The following is a 14,238-nucleotide window of genomic DNA, read 5'->3' on the forward strand; positions in this document are numbered from 1 at the left end:
CAGGAGGGGAGGGAAAGTCCAGAAGCCAGAAGGGGGCTGCCACCAGCCCCAGGTGTTTGAATCCCTGCCCTGGGTTAGGGTAGGCTGGTAAGACCCCTTTGCTTGCTCTGCACTCATGGATTTGTGGAAATCCTAATCTTGATCTGTTTTTATTATCATATCTGGGATAAATAAAGAACGATTCCATGATCTGTGTGTATCTTTGAATTACTTTTAATCACTTCCTCCTTTATTTGATACAAAGACAGTGTCTCTGCAGACTGCTGGCTGTCTCTGAACTCAAGCTCACAGCAGCAAAGACACGCAGCCATCTCTCACTTCCTCCAGCTGCTGAAAGGAGATATTTGCAAGCGTGTGCTGTGGGGAGCAAAGCCACTTCCTTACCATGTTTGGCCAGAGAAAGAGATTGCGCCAAACACGGAAGCACTCATCATTGTGTAGTTCAGGAAAATATTTCAAGCATCTCTTTTGCCTTCCTGCCCTTTTTTTTCTCTTTGGTAAAGGAAGATGCATATGTTTCTACATTAAATTGCTTGAAAACAAAAGGCTGAGCCGACTCGGACGTGTCTCAACAGTTTTCTTTGACAAAGAAAATTCTGCAGTGGAGCTGAAACTGGCTAAAATGCAGTACAAGCTTCAGCAAATGCTCTCAGAGCACTTAGTGAGCAAAGTGGTGGAAGGACTAAAGCACCTTGTATGTCCCTGCCTAAGTGAAGTTATACCACAACTGATGAAAAAACAGCTAGGATAGGAAAGAGATCAAGCATTGATCATGAAAGCAGTAACCACTGAGCAAAAGGAGTACCTGAAAAAACAGTTAAAAAACTGTTGTTTCAGCACTCTACATGAAAATTAAATGAAAATGACGTTATTTTCAAGTAAGCTCTGCTGGGATGTGTACTAGCTGGACAGTTTTAAATGCTATCAAAGCTGTTACTTATGGAATTCTTTTTTCTGTCTCATAAAAGGTCAGTGCCTCAAAGAATTCCTATTAGACTCCCACCTTGGGAGCAGAGTGTATATGAGTGTTTTTCCTGGTGAAGGCAGCACCCATGAATGCTTATGAACACCCCAGGGCCCAAGTGGTGTCACTCACTGCTGAGGCACGGGAAGGTTGTGCAAGTGCCTCCACCACATCTCTTTTTTGGGTTTTCCAGTGTGAAAGGGCTCAGTGAGTGCACTCAGAGTTGAAATCTTGGTGCTCCAGGTTTGGCTGGCACCATTGAGCAAGGGGCACAAGCCTCAAAGGGCCTCAGACTGAATTGTGGATCTAAGTAGGGCTGCAGGAAGCCAAAGGGGCTGCTAGGTAATGTCCCACAGGGTACAGAGGAGACAAAGTCTCTCTTGTCCTGGCTGGGTGTCCCTACACTTCCTGTCCCCCATGAAGGCCTCCTGCCCCACAAGCAATACCTCCAGCAAAGCACAACACCAGCATGACTGCATTTGCAGGAAATCAGTGGTTTTGCTTTCAACACACCTTACCCCAGCAGAAGGACAAGTAAGCAGTGAGAAGGTTCCGATGGCAATGTGCCCAAGACCTGTGGCCTTTCTTCTCAGCTGCCTTGTCCTGGGCTGTGTGGTGAGTCCCTTTGCACAGCCCTACAACTGCAGCAGGAAGTCTGAAGCAAGAGGAAATCCATCCCTTTCCCTAGGACTGTCCCCCACACGTGTTGGGGCACTTTGACTTTTTTCCTCTCACAGGATGGAGGCTTGGGAGGGTGTGCGTGCTGCATTTTTCATTTCAAAATTCTGAAGAAATTCTCATCTATAGGACTGGTTATGCCTTTGTCACAGGGTGGTGGTGCTCCCTCCCAGGCACAAGAGCAGCCATGGGAGCAGGATGCCCAGAGAAACATTCTCCCTTGATTGCTGGTCAGCAGGGCAGGGGCTCCATGCCTTACATTGCACTGGCACACCACAGCACAGGGGGTCAGAAAAATCCTCCTCTCAGGGAAAGCAGTTGATCCAGCTTCTACCAGGGAAACATTTCAAAGGCAATTATCATGAAGAAAGAGTGATTCTTCATTAATAGTAATAATAGCAACAGCAGCAGCAGCAACAATGGATTGCATACATCATTCTCTGCACTGAAAAGCTTTTAGCCTCATCTGCCTTAGTTTTTAAATTAACAGCTTCTGGGAAATTAGAGCTTATTGATTTCCCTGGGATTCATCCCATTCCCTGGGATTCAGCTGGGGTTTATCATCACTCTGTGACTGCAGCTGATTCATATTGCAAGGCTGGTAGTTCCCCACCACTGCAGATGCTCATGGACTTTCTCAGAAGCCATGTGCAGAGCTCCAGAGCCCTGCCCAAGCTGTTGCTAGAGACCAGAGAAGTGCCTCCAGGAAGAAGGTGTAAGGATTGTCCTCTCCAAGTCCCTGGAATGAGGAGGAACAGAGGAAAGATCTTTCTCTGATTACTGCTGATCTTAAGTGGGGACAATATTTTCTGGCAAACTCTTTATCCTGAGAAAATGTTGAATTCTTCATTTTTCCTAGTAGCAGTCTAGAGAGAAAGGTCATTCCTGTACCAAAGCTAGGAGTTTTCAGTCACTTTGGGGATAGTTCTTTCCTCCACTTCCAGCTGGCTGCTACCCTGCTCTGAAATCCCAAACATTTTCGTAGGCTAAAAACAAAGATTCCCAGCCCCATCTCCTCACAAACCTCTGTGGCACCCTTATGCCAGGAGAAGTGCAGAGCTGATGGAAGGGACAGGACAGCCTGAGTGCTGTCTGTAGTTACTATACTAATTAATACTCCTAGTAGTTAGCAGTACTGCTGCCTTTAGTATTACCCCCTGCATCCTATCTGAAATCATATGCCACCTCACCTTTGCCACTCTGAGGCTCAGTCTGGTCTTCTGCCTCATTCAGCGTAGCCCCAACCGCTTAAATTCATGCCTGGTTTCCTCTCCTTTTCCTGTTTTTGCACACATTTTCTCCTTGCTTCCTGTCACACTTCAGTGCTCCCTGTGCTTGAGAATAAAACTCTTGACAAATGTCACTGGTGGTTACTGCCATGAGCATTAGACAGCTGAGGTTAACCATCAACCTTTGTTTGCATCCCATAAGCACCTAAAAGATGAGCAGCAGCATTTTCAGGGACAAAAGGTTAAAAGCAAAGACTTTTCATTGTTAGAGGCACCTTGCAGTCCTATGATCACCTCAGGGGTGGCTCAAAGCCTGGTCCTGACCACAGCACCCATGGAGGTTTTCCAGTACGACTGAAGGGCAAGGAGATCCGGGAGCACCAGGTACAGCCATGTGTTATTTGTGTTGTCTTTTGCTTTCACTTCATCATATCAAATATTACTCAGTTTATTGCTTGGTGGACTGATGGTTGCTCTGTGTGGCAGCTGGTGACTCGATAGCAGCGCCCTGTCTGTGACAGTGCTGTGGTGGCCCAAGCCTACACCCACAGGCTAGGGACCAAAATTATGTGGGGGATGGTGGGAGGGAAAACTTTGCAGGGTAGAAACTATGAAATTCACTGAGCACCTATCCCTTAGCCTCTGATTCATCTTGAAAGCAGTGCTGGTGGACTCCACCATGCTCACAGCCGCTTGACCAGCCAGATGTCACCACCCTCACCCTCACCCTTGCAGCAAATGGGGTGAAATAGAAGTTCTTCCAGACAAGAAAAGCCTGACTCATGTCACTAAATACAGCCAGTGGGACGAGTTTGTTCCTTTTCTGCTTGACTCCCATCCAGCAGAAGAGCTCTTGAACCAGCTGGCCAGAAGCAGTGGCTGGGTTTAAGGTGTTGCTGTATGATGTGCCTGATGGAACTGGCAGGAATGACTCCAGGGTCCCTTAAATTACCCATGACTCATGCCTCTATGAAGCCATGCCCCTTTCCTGTTTATCTTTTTTATCAGTTCTTATATATTGTCTGATACTGTGTCAGCTCTAGTGTTTTATTAGACTTCCAGGTCAAGGGTTTTGAACTTATTTGTCATTGTCTTGTGCAATAAAATAACGTCTTCCAGCTTGACAGCAAAAAATTTTTTTCAGTGAGGATTTTAATATTTGTAACACACATAGTTCTCCAGATGTCTGAATGCTTATAGAGTCACTACAGGCTTCCAGCATTTATAATGAATAGATTATATGTGGTTTTTCTCGCGGCATGTCCAAAGTTCCCTCTTCATGGCCTCTGACTCCATTATTTCATGTCCTTCTCATATGTGAACTCTTAAACCTAATCCTTAAACATTAGCCTGGCTGAACTAGTATTTTCAGTTTATGTTTTATTCTGCATAAATCTGGAAAGCGGGGCTGGAAAGAGTTTTGAGAGGTCATGAGAGAAAGAGAGAGAGTAAACTCCAGGCAAATGTCTCTTAAATTACGATCAAAAAAGTGTAAGTGACTCTGCAAGCTCACAGCATTCTGGGACAAGGATATCTGCAGAAGGAAACAGGTCAAAGACACTAGCTGATATGGGTACGGGCTTGGGTTTGTGGCCTCAAGCAGGAAAGGGTGTCTTTAGCTTCTCGGGTATGTGAGGTCTTTGGCGGATCTTCTCTGTTTCAAACATCAGAGTCAGAACAATGTTCCTGCCACTGGTAGTGAATTGATGGTCACCATGGGACTGCATAGGCAAAACATTATGCTAATGCATTGGGTAAGAAGGTTGAAATGCAAGTAACGTGTGTGTTTGCCTTTATATTTTTTCAAATTTAACTGCTGGAAGTTGAAGAACTGCTCAGTTGTCTTTGAGGCTGGTGTACCCACAGCCCCTGCAGGAGGGTACAGTACATATAACAACATATGAACACAACTGCAGTTGTTTGTGACTGAGCATTGCCTTCCTGGTGTAAATAAGCCAAAGTAGTCACTACATTGCCAATATTCATCTCATTGCTCAGAGACAAGAAGTGACTGCAAGCCATAACCAAGTAATGCATTACAAGAACCACTGCAGCACTGATCCGATCTGATAGTGCTAGTTTAGTAACACACCTTGTTAAAGAGCAGGGAAATAGTTCATGCCATGATGACCATATGATATAAATTATGTATAGCTTCAGCTGCCTTGTGCTCATGCTATCCCCTAGTATGCAGCTGCTAGTCTCCTGCCTTCATGGTGTGCACTAAATTACCATCAAATCATTTCATTTGCAAAGGAGGTCTGCAGATCATCTGCTCCTACACTTCACCCAAAGCAGAGCCAAGCTTGAATTTGGATACTCAGAGCCCTTGGAACTCTGAAGATCTCTTGTGATGGAGGTTTCCCCTGCTTCCAGTGTTGAGAATCCTGATTATCATGAGCTTTTTTCTAATATACAGCAGTTGCAACTTACAGGTGGAAAGACCAGTTGTATCTTCTCTGTAACATTCTGCGGAGGCTGAGTTTGCTCCAACCTGCACAAACCCAGATGCTCTTGCAGTCTTTCCTCTTATATCATATGCTCCAGTCCTTAGTTGTTCTCCATTGGACTTGCTCCCAGGTCAATGACCTTATTGTACTTAGGAGCCCCCCAAAACATTTTCCCAGCTGTAGTTTCTAAACCTTCATTGTTTTCAAACTTGTAAGAAGATCAAGAATGATTAATCTATTTATTTAAAGGAAATAAAAGAAAAAGTCATATAAGGGCACAATCCCTGGGCTGTCTCTGCAGTTAGCATTAGACAGATGGCTCACATTCCACCTGTGTCTCTGGAGGCAGATGCAGCCCAGATCTAAATGGGGAGCTGCTCAGCTGCGCCCATGTCAAATGCTGACCATATGTCACAATGGCTAGTGTCAAGGGGAAGAGGGGAAAATACAGCTTTATAATCCTGCTCAAGTGTCCTGAAAATCAGCACCAGAGCCTCTTGTACTGTCTCCTATTTGCTGAAGATTTTAGAGAGACAAGTACATTTTCTGTCATCAGCTGTCAGGCAAATAAGTTCCCTCAAAGGATGAAAGTCACCACGAAACATAACATTTCCTGACGGCTTGTTCTGGAGTAAAATCACATTCACATGAGATCACAGAAGCAGGGAAGTGTCACTGGACACTTTTAAAGCAGCAAACTTAATTTGGAGGTAAGGATGCGAGCAGTAGCCCATATGGAGGTGAGTACAGGAGGATGGGAGAGATGGCAGCAGTTTTATACAGCCTAGACTAGTGGAAAAACTTAGACTGGTGTCTGTCTTTTAAAGGAAAATGTTTCTCTCAGTTAATTGCATGAAGAGCCTCGGCTCTGTACTCACTGCTCTGCCTAAGAATTAGTCCCCTGACCTCAGCTAAATGAAGTGCTGGGACCTCACTATGACATTCCAATAGGGTCACTCAAGATACATCCTAGGCTTCCATTTCTAAAAATGCTGCACAGCAAACAATAATACAATCAGTACATAAAAATAATGCAAAAATCATCATCACATCAATATTGATGAGCTCCGTATCAGTTTACTACTTGAACAATACACCAAGTAATTGTTTTTGAAGTACACAACTGTAGGCAGCAATGGCTATGAAATATACCCAGGTGTCTGGACAAAGGCACAAGAAAAAAGTGCATTTGGAGTGCCCCACTTAAGTCCAGACTTACATGGTTATCTTTGACAGACAAGCTTTCTGGTGCTTATCAAGGTTCAGAGTCCATTAATATAGTTCAGTTATAGCACCCAGAGTCATGCAATGTCTCACAAGACAATAAGAAAATGTTAAGTTGAGATGGAAAAACATCTAAAAATAGAAAGCAATGGGTCTAAACACACTGTTCCATACTTCTGCCACAAGTAATGGCCAGCAGTTGTACCACAGAAACAACCTTCATATCAGTGCTGCCCTGGTGGTGGTCCAAAAATAATTGTACCATTGCTAGGCATGACTCAAGAAAAAATAATTTCTTTTGTAGCTGGAAAGAACCAAAGGGCACCACATCCATCTGCTTGCCTTATGGCAGGCTCAGCTTGCTATTTCTCGTGAGCGGCTCAGTTTTGAATTGCACCTCCCGCAGCTCGCACCTCTCGCTTTGCCCCCCGGCAGGGAGCTGAGCGCTCCGCGCCAGCCCAGCCCTGCGCTCCCCGCCCGGGCGGTCACCGCCTGGCAGCGGCTCTCGCTGGGAACGTGGGAGTGGGACTCGACGAGAAGCAGCTTCTCAGAGGGTGCAAATTACATGCTTAGCAGACCAGAGAAGGTGCAAAGCACACCCAACTGTGCTGTTCTGGAGCATTATTGTCCTTCCCAAAGGCTGCCCCCTCTCCTGCCCTGTGGGGTGGAGCCCTGCATCGCGGGAAGGGAGGGCTATGGCAAACCTAGGAAGGAACAGGCTAAAGGCAAGGGAACAAATAGCTGCTGAAACTGGAATTAGTGTCTTGGTGGGAGGTTGAGAATAAATCTGTCATACTTAGCCTCTCTTTCAGCTATGGCAGAGGAGGACATTACATCTAACAATGAACCCAGCAGGTAGCATATAGGAACAATATGGGCTGAAGGAGCAGTCGCTCTCCCTTCTCTCACTTATTATAAGTATACTTACATAAGTATACTCATTATTTATGCAAGACTAGAGTCCCAGATTCTTCATCTTTACAACAGCCAAAATGACAAAAAGCTTGCTGACTGTTTAGCACCTTCAGGGAACAAAGTAAGGAGGAAAGAGGAAACTCCCATTCAACTGACATAGATGCAGTAGCACTGCAGGCACATTGGCTTCACAGCGTTTCCAGCTCCTGTTACTGCTGGAGGGCCCCAGTCCTTCTCACCCTGCTTCCCTCCCACACCTCACAGAATCAATTCCTAGCTACTGAGGAGATACCTCTCTCTTGCTTCAGCTGATGAGAACAAAGCTCATAGGAAAGTTTCATGTAAAAACTCATCAGAAATGGGATTTCATGGGCTAGGTTTTGTCAGAAGTAACACAATGATGTCCTAGAGTAACTGGGAGCTTTGCTACCTGTCAACATAGGGGAAAAGCAGAAGGGATCTGAGAATGCCCTGTAATAAAGAAATTAGCTGAGCACCTCATGAATATACAAAAATTGACCTAGCTACGCAGTGAAAAGAAAGCTTATATTGAATTACCTACTGAAAGAGGTGAGGTGATGTTTATTTCCCAATCCACCATAATTCCTACAGATTACACTGCACCTGAAACAGTGGGGTAGACTCCATAGGATCTGCTTTTTCAAATTTCTCCAGAGCCAAATTTTTAAGGGCAAAGTCCTTTAAGGATGACTTTACAGAACAGCTGGAGCTACTACCAAAAGAGAGGGTTTCAATGCATACATGTGTCCAAATGAACTGGGTGCTTTTGCAGATCTGTCCCCATCGGTGCATATTAACTGATTTCCAAAAGCTGGCATAAATGTAATGTAAAAGATAGTCCAGGCACTCAGGGCAGTTTGCAGTCTAAACAAGAGAAATGGCAGTGTAATTAAGATTTTTTTTTTAAGAAATACCAGTTGTTGATGCTGCTAACACTCAGAGCACATTTCTTAATTATGAGATGTGCACTACAGTCTCCCTCCTTTAGTCTGTTTGCGTGGATGCTCTGGGATCCTTCACCTTCACAGGAGCACTGGAGTCTGTCCTTACAGATTAACACAAAGGAGCAGAGTGTGAAACACTGTAAATCAGGAAACATATGGGAAAAAGAAGTGAAAGACAAAGAAGGAAAAAACTGTAATCATAAAGGCAGTAGGGCTGGGCAAATGTTACATTGGGTATATAAGGCTGTATATTACCTTATAAACTCTTCACATAACAATGAATGTCTGTACTCAGAACTTTTATTTTAGTACTCTGTGGGGATTACATACATGTGCTCCCAAATACAGCATTCCCCCAACATACAAAATTCTCCTACTAGAGCAATGGCACAGGATCTAGGGAAAAAAGCTAAATAAAAGTACCAGTTAGACCCTTTTATATGGGAGATCAGCCATTCACACATTTTAGTGTTTTTTTAAGGTACTGAAAGAAAATCAAGCTATCAAGCAGTTAATCACAGTAAAAGCCCTTGATATTTGGACCATTTCATGGAGCATTTATGAGACACATATTTTATAATGTTTTTACTAAGATTGCTTTGCCTAAAGCAGACTAAGATTCTATGCTTTGGCCCTGTCCTCTAAAGTCACAATCAACCAAATAACATCCATAAACTGCAGTTTTCGTAAGAGGAAACAAGGCATTGCCCTGTCCCAAATTTTATCTTCTAAATTATGGAAATTCCAGCTAATATTTGTACATGTTGAAATTTTAACAAAAATATAAATCAGGGAATACTGCATAAGAAAGGTGTACATTTGTTCAGTACTATTGCTTTAAAATGAACAAATATTTATCATTAAGGTAAACTAGCAGAAGACCCAGAAGAGGATAAGTGATGAAATTGAGGTCAAATTAGAGGCTTGCAAGATAGCACTGAAAATGGGCAGTTAATAATTTTCTGCACTATTATTTTGCTGCTGAAATATGACTTCCTACTGTGAAACAAAATCACTGGTCACGACTGAGAAAGGCATTAAAAATACCATCATAATAAGCCCACTTCATTTAATCTTTATTTAATCCTCATATATTCATACCTGCTTTCTGAAGGTGGTAAAGTGTGCATATTCTTGTCAATTTAACTACTGACAGAGTTAAAAGTGTGGGGTTTTTCAAAAAATTGTCATTGTCTTAATGGATAATGCATGTATGATTGAGTGTCTAAAAACCAAAAACAACCACAGCAGGACACAGAGGAAATAAAAGGTGGCACCTTATGTGTCTGTTGAGTTCCTAACTTTTATCTAGCTCCAGACAAACCTTGAACTATAAATTAAATATTTCTCTAAGCAATGATTGTGCAGCCCCAGGCTGCCTCCTTATTTTGGTGAGTATGTGGTGGGTTGCTGAGGGATGAGGGAAAAGGATTGCTCTTGAGCAGGGACCATCTTCCTCAACCTTGAGAGACAGGGATGGCAATGAGGAATGTGGATGGTGGTTATTCCCACCGAAGGAACATTCTGTTCCTTCTGCTTGTAGAAAAGTGTCTGTGTAGGAACCTTTCTTTACCTAACCAAACATAGTAATATCAGGCCTAGTAATGATGTGTCAAGACTCAGTGTGGATGTAAATTTCCAGTTCCAAGCTCAGTTTACAGAGCCATCCATGCTCTTGGTCCAGCTGAGTATTTGAAATGTAACCCGCAAAATAAAGAGTGCAGTAACAGGCTCTTGTTATAAGGAAGTCCTCATCACCTCTGTTAGGCTGGTTTGGTGATCTAACTTCTGTGCAACTTTAAAGACCAAAACTAGCAGAAAAGTTCTTTTTGAATCTCAACAGAGATGTCTGAAGTAGCTAGCTGCATATCTATTTGTTTGTTGAGATAAAACTGAAGCATGTTTTAACAAAAAAATTATTCATTAGCTGGGTCTAATACATAGTAATTATTAAAATACTACTAAGAATAGTATATATAAAGGTATATGCAAATTAAGAGACAGTTTTCATCTATAAATATAATTCTCCTAAAGTGCACAGTGCACACTAATAAATGGGATACTTCAAGCTTACACTGGAGATATTTCTTCATCTATCAAGTACTGTAATATTTGAATGTTCACAAGAGCAAAAGTATGTTTGACTACCTTGCTGGAAATACTGTTTTGCATATTAGGAAGGAAAGTCTGTGTGTGATATGCCCCTTCTAGGCAAGCAATAAACTGTGGATAAATTGTGCTGAATTTTTAATAATGGCCTCACTACTGTCAAAAGCGAGAATGGTGGCTGAAGGCAGCGGACAGACCCTTACCAGATTAAAAATCTATGCTCTGCATCTATGGAAGAAGCAACCTGTAAGTGCCCACTAGCATACAGTCATATCACAAAGGATAATTTCTCAGACTTCATTACATCTATTGGAAGAATTTAGTGCACATGGCTGAAGTTCAGCATGGTGTTATAAATAATTCACATTGGCAAAGACCAAAGCACAGCCCTTGATCACATAATTAATTGATTTATCTGCACAGAGAAGAACTGCCAAATCTTTGCTCATTGGCGTGGTGTTCACTCCTGTGATTAGTCCCGCTGGTTACTGCCACTTTCTCTCAGCTTGGAGCATGCCCATCCCATAAACAGCCCTCCACACAGGAGTGGACAAGGGGTAAACTGCTAGTGATTGCCTCATAATCATAAGATTTTAATACTTTGTTCTCTCTGAGGCCCATTTTCTTTTAAGAACAATAACATTTTAGAAAGATACCATGCCTGAAGACACATGATTAAGATGCCCATAATATAGCACTGATCTGAGCTATATAACTTCTGTTAAAATATCAGTAAAAAGGAATTTTAAAACATGCTAACTACGGCGTGCTACTCCAGTTTCCTGTCTGTATTTAATTCTGCATGCATATTTGGATACTGTTCTGTGTGAAGGATGATGAGTGAGATGTTCTGTTCCAGGAGAACCAGTTCTCTGGGTAGCTTCATCTTTGCTCTCCCGGGCCAGCAGCAAGTAACAAAAATGACACTTTTACAGATCACTTGCCAGAGCTGTGAGGGGCATGAGGGGATGACCCTTTCCCCCTGCCCTCTTCTAAAGTGCTGCACAAAACAGAGTTGTCTAGGGCCAGGCTCTAGCTGAGGCTTGCTGCTTCCCTGGATGTATCCAGCTGAAGTCAGGCTGCCCTTCCCATCACCTGTGGCTCCATCTTGTCACCTGTACTGGGGTGGACTCTCACACAGTTCTGCAGACACTGCACTGGTCTTGGCTACTGAGCAAGGCAGTGATCAGGGCAGAAAGGCCTTGACCAAACAGTAAACCCTTTTTCTCTCAGCATTTGGAAACAGACTCCATTTGGAAATTTCATTTGTTTGTGTGTGTGTGTGTGTGTGTGTGTGTGTGTGTGTGTGTGTGTGTGTGTGTTTGTGTGTGTGTGTGTGTGTGTGTGCTATAAACAAAAGGTTCTCACATTCATTCAGGCCAGCTTTGCATCGAGCCGAATCCTGACCAGCAGCAAAGCTGTCTCCTCTCGCTGCTGACTCTAATGAGAAGCAGCAATGACTCACTGGTCTTCACATGCAGATTTCACACGTTTGCCTCAGCATATATGCCAGTTGCACTGCATGCAGCCTGTTTAGCTTACAGTGCTGCTGACTAGAAGGACATACAGCACCTCCACATCCCTGCTGTGCAAGATAAGCAGACAGTACTGATATGAAATGTAATTGATTTCACTGGCACAGCCTGTCCTGCGGCTCACAGGTGACAATCTCAAATAATTTAAAGAGATCAGTAAACTGCTATTAAATTGCAACTATTAATATGTGATACTGCTTTTTCAAACATCCCAGTGAACTATTTGCAATGGCTTCCTTTCTTTCTTTATAACTTCAGCCTCCTCCTTCCTTTCTCCTTCCATTTTTATCCTCCATATATACTTATCTGAGCACTCCTGAAGGATGACATGTAGGAAAAAAAGCTGTACCAAGACATAATTACACTGGCATAGCTAACAGAAAAGACCTAGATGTTTCAAATGTCAGTAGATCTGAAGATGTGTGGGCAGGATTTACAACAGTGGTATGTTGCCACTGGTAACTGACTGCATTTTTAACCTTCCCACTGCTGGCTAGCAGCGTGAAAAAGGATAAGTCTAGGAATTCAGCACTAGAAATAAACAAGCTCATTACAACCCCCTGACACTTATTGTTGTGAAGCCGAGACAAACAAGGGGAAGTGCTGTATAAAGGTTAGAGAGGAGCTCTTTCTTCCTGATGGGCAACCTACACAGCACCTAACCCTTCCAGTTTGCTGGCACGCAGCTGTTTCCTCTGCTGGATCAGCCCCGAGGACAAGATTTGGTCACTCCACATAGAGGAGTAAGGAAAGAGTGAAGCTTTTGCTGGGAGTATTTTAAAGCCACAGCCATCTCAGGCAAAGGGTACTTGATGGTGTTCCACTGTCAAAAAGCTGGCAGAAGTCTCCTGCTGAGACTGAGCAATTTGGAGACACCAAGCAATCTGACAAACTATCAGACTATGTAGTGGAGTCAGACACATAATCTGAAGCAGGGAGTAGTTGCTGACAGGGGTGTTACACCCACAGTTTGAGTTTGATGAGTGAGGACCAAGGAGAAGACCAAACTTCTGGGGCTCATAACAGTGGTATTAGTAGAGTGCTTATCTAGAGGGAGGAGAATAAGTTTAGGGCAGGATTCAGTGAAACATAAGAATACATGAAAGGAGATAGTAAGAAGAGAAAGCCTTGAGATATGCGATTGCACTTCATACATTGTACAAAGAGAGGGGATACTCCCATTCCTTCTGAGAAGTGCTCATTGCAACAGAGTCCTGGCTAGGAAGCCCCACACAAGCTAGCATCATAAACTGGGGAGTTGCAAGGGACTAAAACTATGTTATTAACCCTTAATTAGACACTTAAATTAAAAACAGCTTCATATCTAGAAAACTCACTGAAATGAAGGTAACCACACCTGCTCAGCACCTTCACATTTCGTAGGGACTTTGCTTCAGCAAAAAGGGAAATTTCACTGGAAGTTGTGAGCATCCAACTGTTCCATTACCATTAACACTAAATATGCATTTAGAAGTCTTTTGGGCTACCAAATTGAAAACTGTGTGAAACCACTCCTTGTCCCAAAACACTATTTGCTGGGTTTTTATGATCTTGGAGAGTGCAAGCTGTGGATGTCACAGCATTGCCTTTGCTGAAAACAGGCTCTGCCTATCAGCTCACAAATTCCAGCTGAAAACAATATAGAAGAGACAGTGCTCCACTCGTGCTGCAATGCATGTGATTAAACAGCTCTTCCATTTAAAGACCTTTATGAAAATGCCAGTCTGTTCCTAGTTTTAACCTTTAAAATGCAGCAAGGACTTTGAGAGAGACTTTGGCATTTCTCAGTGTAACCCACACCTCCCACACACAGCAGGGATGACTTTACAAGCAAAGCATCAGGGAAGCAGACATGTATGGATATGTACAGTCTATGGACCCCTGAAAAGGGTGCACGTCTCCCAGAATTTCACCTGTATTCCTCTTGGCATCATTCTAACTCCTCATGCTGAGAAGTGGTGTCATTTATAGCCTCATTAATTTTCAGGGCTTCCCCTTCCCCCCTCCACTTAATGCTGGCAAGTCAGCTACCACGAGTAAAGGCAGCAGATTTTTTGTGTGTCTTTCAGAGTGGTAATTAAAGTTGCTAAAAAAATTAAAAAATTAAAGAAATGTGAAGTTCTTCCCTGGAGCAATGTTCTTTGCATGATCCAAGCATCAGCTGCTTTT

The 14,238-nt window shown here is 43.2% G+C and overlaps 1 long non-coding RNA gene across 2 annotated transcripts in view; it reads left to right on the forward strand.

The window, feature by feature from the left end:
- The first annotated feature begins 2,360 nt into the window (after window positions 1-2,360).
- The window catches only part of LOC146444290 (uncharacterized), a 77,672-nt gene continuing 65,794 nt past the window's right edge, over window positions 2,361-14,238 (forward strand). For both annotated transcript variants that reach the window (XR_014849998.1, XR_014850001.1), the window contains exon 1: window positions 2,361-3,255. This is a non-coding gene — a long non-coding RNA (uncharacterized LOC146444290). The remainder of the gene's footprint in view (window positions 3,256-14,238) is intronic.

Source organism: Lichenostomus cassidix, chromosome 1, assembly GCF_008360975.1.
Source record: "Lichenostomus cassidix isolate B80296 chromosome 1, HeHo_3.0, whole genome shotgun sequence".
Classification (NCBI taxonomy): domain Eukaryota; kingdom Metazoa; phylum Chordata; class Aves; order Passeriformes; family Meliphagidae; genus Lichenostomus; species Lichenostomus cassidix.